This window comes from Monodon monoceros, unplaced genomic scaffold, assembly GCF_005190385.1.
Source record: "Monodon monoceros isolate NGI ecotype Baffin Bay Population unplaced genomic scaffold, NGI_Narwhal_1 Super_Scaffold_14, whole genome shotgun sequence".
NCBI lineage: Eukaryota > Metazoa > Chordata > Mammalia > Artiodactyla > Monodontidae > Monodon > Monodon monoceros.
This window is the reverse complement of record NW_021703770.1, coordinates 68949068-68955067: the sequence shown is the minus strand read 5'-3', so window position 1 is coordinate 68955067 and position 6000 is coordinate 68949068. Positions and strand designations below refer to the sequence as shown.

The following is a 6000-nucleotide window of genomic DNA, read 5'->3' as shown; positions in this document are numbered from 1 at the left end:
TGTGTGTGTGTGTGTGTGTGTGTGTGTGTGTGTGTGTGTGTGTGTGTAGATAGACAGATAGATAGATAATGTACCTACAGATATATAGAGATAGTGATATATAGATACATCAGAAGTGGGGGACTCAGACTCAGAGCTTCTCGCCTGTTCTGATGGGCTTGGCCGTGTAGGGAGAAAGTTATTAGAAAGAGATTCAGTTCAAGGACAGGGTTTTTGGTTTATTTGTTTTGCTTTTTATTTTTAAATGAGTCTTTTCCATCAGGGAAGAGTGAGAATAAGACGCCCATGCAATCAAGGGCTGACATGATACTCCACGGGAGACAGTCACAGAACGGGGGCTGGGAGTGGGCCCTAGTTATGTTCAAAAGCCTTGATGACTCAACTCTCTCTGAACGATGCTTTCCACAATGTCCCCCCCCCGCCCCATTTTTGTTCAGTCGGTTTCCTTGGTACCCACCTGCATATGCTCTGTACTCCAGCCAAGGCTTTCCTCACCCCAGCCGCAGCCTGAACTCCTGCTCTGTGCCTCTACTGTGCTCCTTCCATCTGGAATCCTTTCCCCATCCCTCTCGCTCCTCAGATGAGAAGCGACAGTTAATTCCCTGCACAGGGCAGCATGCCTGTGTCTGTGTGCCACAGTCGCCTTGCTGCACTGTTGCACAGTTTTCTGTGACTCCCCTCTCCCTCATTCATCTTGACATCCCAGACTCTTTGTATCCTCCACGGGATGGAACACAGTGCCTTACAAATGTTTGTTGGATTTCACTGAAGATGGTGTCAGACTGAGGATGCCGAATCGTGGTACATTCTTAAACTGTGATGCTTATACAACAGACTGAAGAGGAGAGCCAGTCCCAGATTTGGGCCAATTATAGGAAAGAAACCAATTGAGGACCCATATTCCAAAACATAGGTCCTTGCCCCTTAGAGTTAATACGTGGGGTGACACAGAAATGGTCTGCCAACACAGAACTCAAGTATAAATATAACAAAATTAACACAAACTGTTACATACATATAACAAAATTGGAATTTACTTAAACAATGTTCATAGTCTATTTCTTTTTTTGTTAAGCAAGCTGTTCTTTCAAATCTATCTGTTTTTAAGTTTGTTTTCAGGAACCACTACCAGCTTATTTTTACTGTTGAATGCCATGTCCACATGGTCTGTGAGAAAGGATATGGCTAAACACCGTTTCTATAGAAATGAGTGCTGTGGGTCATGCATTGGCTGCTCTGGTGTTCTTTTCTTACCTGTGAAAGTGCAATTATGATGAAGTGCAGTTCATGGAAACATACAAACTGTGTCTACACTTCTTATAGCCGAAGGATCTGGAAAGCACTAAATGTAGGTTCTACAGTGAAAGATTTTACATATTCGTGTAAATCATTCTCATTCATTCAGCCAGTCAGCCTTGCCACATCCTTTGGACACTTGTGGGTTCCATGAGCTGTGTCATCCTAGGCTGTCATTTGTGGAGGTCATTCATGAAGGTTGCCACAAATGTGGTGCAGTTGGACAAGCAGGAGACTCTCAGGAAAGCTGTACAAGGAAGACCTGGCCGCCTTTTGGACAAAACTTGTGGCTCTGCCCATGGGTGGGTGAGCACAAGCCTTATCCAGATACCTCTCCCAGGAGTCGTAAAGGCTTCTTGGCTATGTGAGTCAGAGGGTTAGAGTAGACGTCCTTAGAGATCTGAGGCATCACCAGCCTAAAGGTGGTGACTGGAGTCACAAGAGTAGATACAATAGTCCAAGGTAAATGAGCAGTGAGAGAGAAAAAGGAAGAGGACGTTCAAATAGTGGGGGCAAGATAGCACTTAAGGAGACTAGAGAAGAAGAGTCAGTGATAAAGGAAAAATCAGGGAACATGATGTCATATCGCTTGTGGAAAACAGTGGGAAATGCCAAAGAGAGGATGAGGCAGATTAAAGATGGCCAGTTATTTGGTACTCACAGAACCCCATCAAGAAGTGGGGTTCTATGTCCCCTCCCCTTAGGTCTAGGTGGGTTTGGTGACTGTTTTGTCCAGTAGAATACAGCAAAAATGATGCTGTGCCCATTTTCAGGCCTGGACTTTAAGAGACTTGCAGCTTCCAATCCTTGTCCCTTGGAAGGTTCCAGCCACCATGTAAAAAGTCTGACTACTTCAAGATCACCACACTGTGAGAAAGACCGAGCTAATGATAAGAGAAATGCTCAGCCATCCCAGCCCAGGCACCATCTGCCTGGGCCTCAGCTGCCGTCTCACTGTACCTGCACGGGAGACCTCAGGTGAGGGAGGACCAATCGATTGAGCCCAGTCAACCTACAGAATTGTGAGAAATCATGATTTTTTCTTTTTTTTTAAGAAATCATGATTTTTAAAAATTATTTTAAACAGCTAATATTTGGATGGTTAGTTACAGAGTATTTCATGTCAACTCCAACTGACACCAACCGGGTGTACGGCAATTCAATCCTGACACAATTCAATTCTGACACATCCACCCAGAGTTAGCACAGACTCCACAGGTTAAGGGCTAAGTCCTCCACAAGACAACTCTCACTTCAGACACCAGCTGCATATCTAAGGGGGGGTCGGGTAGGGGGTGGTCCCTAGGCCACGCTTACTACTGATCAACTGACAACAAACTCAGAGGTTCCCACAGCCCCCTCGGGGTTAATGATTCCCTAGAGTGACTCACAGAACTCAGGAAAGTGGCATACTTAGGATTACAGTTTTATTATAATGGGTGCACATAGGGCAAGATCTAGGAGGGTCCCCAATGTAGAGTTTCCCGGCCCTCTCCCCATGGAATGAGGGCATATCACCCTCCTGGCACATCAATGTATTCACTAGCCAGTAAGATCCTCCAAGTCTCAGGTCCAGAGGTTTTATTGGGGTTTCATTCCACGGGTATGATTGATTAAATCTTTGACCACATGACTGAACTCAATCTCCAGCTCCCCTCCTTAGAGGCGCTGAATGGCTCAACCTTCTAATCCTGTGGTTACTCTTTCTGGTAATGAGACCCCATCCTGAAGCTATCTAGGGGGCCCATCATGACTCATTTCATTAGCATAAGAAAGACATTCCTATCATACAGGAAATTCCAAGGATTTGTGAAGCTCTATGCCAGCAATCTGGATAAAAATCAAACAAATTCTTTATTGTACCACACATAGCAATAGATAACTAGAACTGAAGTCAAGTAAATTAAGAACTGAAACATCTCCACCACTGAACTTGCAATGTTTACATTAAACAGAATTATAGGGACTTCCCTGGCAGTCCAGTGGTTAAGACTTCACCTTCCAATGCAGTCGGTGCGGGTTTGATCCCTGGTTGGGGAGCTAAGATCCCACATACCTCGCGGCCAAAAAACCAAAGCACAGGAAAGAGGCAATATTGTAACAAATTAAATAAAAGATTTTAAGAAACAAACAAACAGACAAAAACAGAATTATAGGTTAAAGGGGTATAGCCAATAGAGAGGCAAGACCTATTTTTCTGTTACTTGCAGCCAACACCATCCTAATACAGTGCAAATGATGAAACGTGTATGTATAACGCAATCATACACATGCATGTATACGTAAACCAAGAATCCTTAGAAGCTACATAATAGGAAAACACAAGGATATAGCAAACAAAATTGCCCAGAGAGTCAAATAATATTTACATTTTGTCTTGAAGAGGGTCAGTAGGATTTCATCAGGCAGAGAAGTCAAGGAAGCGTGATGCAGACAATCTAGGATGTGCAAAACATCAGTAGCTGAAGAAGATGGAATATTTGGGGATCAGTGAAAAGTTGAGTATCGCTGAAGCATTGTCCAGAAGCAGGGGGAGTCAGGGATGGGAGGCTAAAAATGGAGCGGGACTGATCAGTAGTAGAAGCTTATAAATATAGTTTAAGATCTGACTCTGATAGGTTTCATGGACTATGATAAGGAAATTAGACTCTCATATAGGTATGTGTAGGAGTCATAGATATTTTTTATTGTTATAAAATATACATAACATAAAATTTACCATTTTAACTGGCAGTCAGATTTTAAATATAGGTGTCCATGCTCAAATCTGATTAGCTTTTAAATGAATCTCAAGATAACAATATTATTAAAACATGAATAACAATATTTTTTAAGTCAAAAAGTTAAAATACCAAAAGCAAAATTAAAATTAATAGCTGAGAGCTGTGGTAGACATGGGGCTGTGCTGTGAAGAGCAGGAAGGATGTGCTGCCTAGCTGCGGGCTGTGAAGTTGGCACGTAGCCCCCAGCCACTCTGAGACTGGTTCCAGCTGCAGAGAGCACCCTGAGGACAGGTGCTTCCCGGGTATATTAGTCAGAGTTCTCCAGAGAACCAAGAGAGACAGAGGTAGACAGAGACAGAGATAATACAAAGAGAGAGAGATTGACTTACTACAAGATGCTGGCTCACATGATTCTGGAGACTGAGAAACCCCATGATCTGCCATCTGCAAGGCAGAGGCCCAGGAAAAACAGTGGTGTCGATTCCAGTCCAAATCACAAGGCCTGGGAACCAGAGGAGCTGATGATGTAAGTCCCAGTCCAAGTGCACAAGACCAACATCACAGCTCAACAGTCAGGCACAGAAAGTGAATTCTCCCTTCCCCTGCACTTTTCTTCTATTCAGCCACTCAGCTGATGGGATGATGACCACCCACATGGCGAAGGCAATCTGCTTCACTGACGCTACCAGTTCAAACACTAATGTCATCCAGAAACACCCCCGCAGACACATCCAGAAATAGTGTTTAGCCAAGTATCTGAGCACCCCGTATCCCAGTCAAGTTGATACAAAATTAGCACAGGGGCAATGTGCATCTCTTGCCTGAGTAAGGCAGAAGGTAGAAGGTCCAGTCTTCCACCTGAAGGGTGCCACACAAATGGACACAATGTGTTCCAGAGCTCCTGCAGGGTCGCTGAAGCCTGTATTGCAACTTCTCCATCTGCCCAATGCTGCTTCTACCCCCCTTCCTTTTATAAGGAAGGAATATTTGATATTCCTATCAAATATAGTGCAAACTTGGTCTCCGTGTGTGCCTCTGAAGATGTGTCTCCTCCATGTCTGCCTGAACTATGACAGTGGGGTACTATGTAAAGACACGAATTTTGAAAACATTCAGACCCAGGTTCGAAACAGCTCTGCTATTTATTAGCTATGGGACATCGGACAAGTAATTCAACCTCACTTAGTTTTCTCATCTGTAAAATGTGAATGAAACCTACATACCTTGCCGTGTTATCATACAAATTAGAAAAAATGTATGTGACATCCCTGAATATAAGAAGCACTCAAAAAATGTAGCTCATGTTGTTTGGTAGAAGACATCATTGGGTGTCCATCCAGGACATGTTCAGATTACTTCATTCAGAGGGAATGCCTGGCAGGACATTCCTGAGACAATTCCCTTGCAGGGTCTGATGCCCACAAATAACCTTGGTGCCTGCAAACAAAGGGATGTCAGCAGGGATGGTGCATCAAAATTCAAGGATCACATGTTAAGTTCTCCAAATAATTTTTGAAATCCCTCTCCCTTGGCTTGAGATGAGAGGGAGAACAGAATACCTACAATTCTCCTAGAAACAGTGTGATGGTAGGTGATCAACTGACAGTGGGCAGGCCATTTGGGGACCAATCTCTTTTGCAAGACCTGCATGATGGCACCTGGTATTAGTTTCTCAGTCACTTGGGCTTCTTCAAAACCTTTAAATTGCGTTTAAGGTTCTGCTCCACAATAATTAGCAAAGAAACAAAAAGATCCTGTTTTCATGGATCTTTGAGTCTATTGAGAGAGAAAAATAATAACACATATAAATATATAATTGAAAACAATGATGAGTCCTATGAAGGAAAGGTTCACTGGATGTGGTAGACTTTGGCCCCCAGTGAACCAGGCCTCCTGGCAGTTTGCCCTTGTGCAATCCCCTTCCATGTTGACAATGGTTTGGCTACATAATTAATTTTGATTCTTGGGGCATGATATACAT

At 43.5% G+C, this 6000-nt stretch overlaps 1 protein-coding gene across 2 annotated transcripts in view; it reads right to left on the bottom strand.

Moving 5' to 3' along the window:
* The window catches only part of CA8 (carbonic anhydrase 8), a 212338-nt gene that overhangs the window by 189068 nt on the left and 17270 nt on the right, over positions 1 to 6000 (bottom strand). The gene's annotated exons all lie outside the window — the stretch shown is intronic.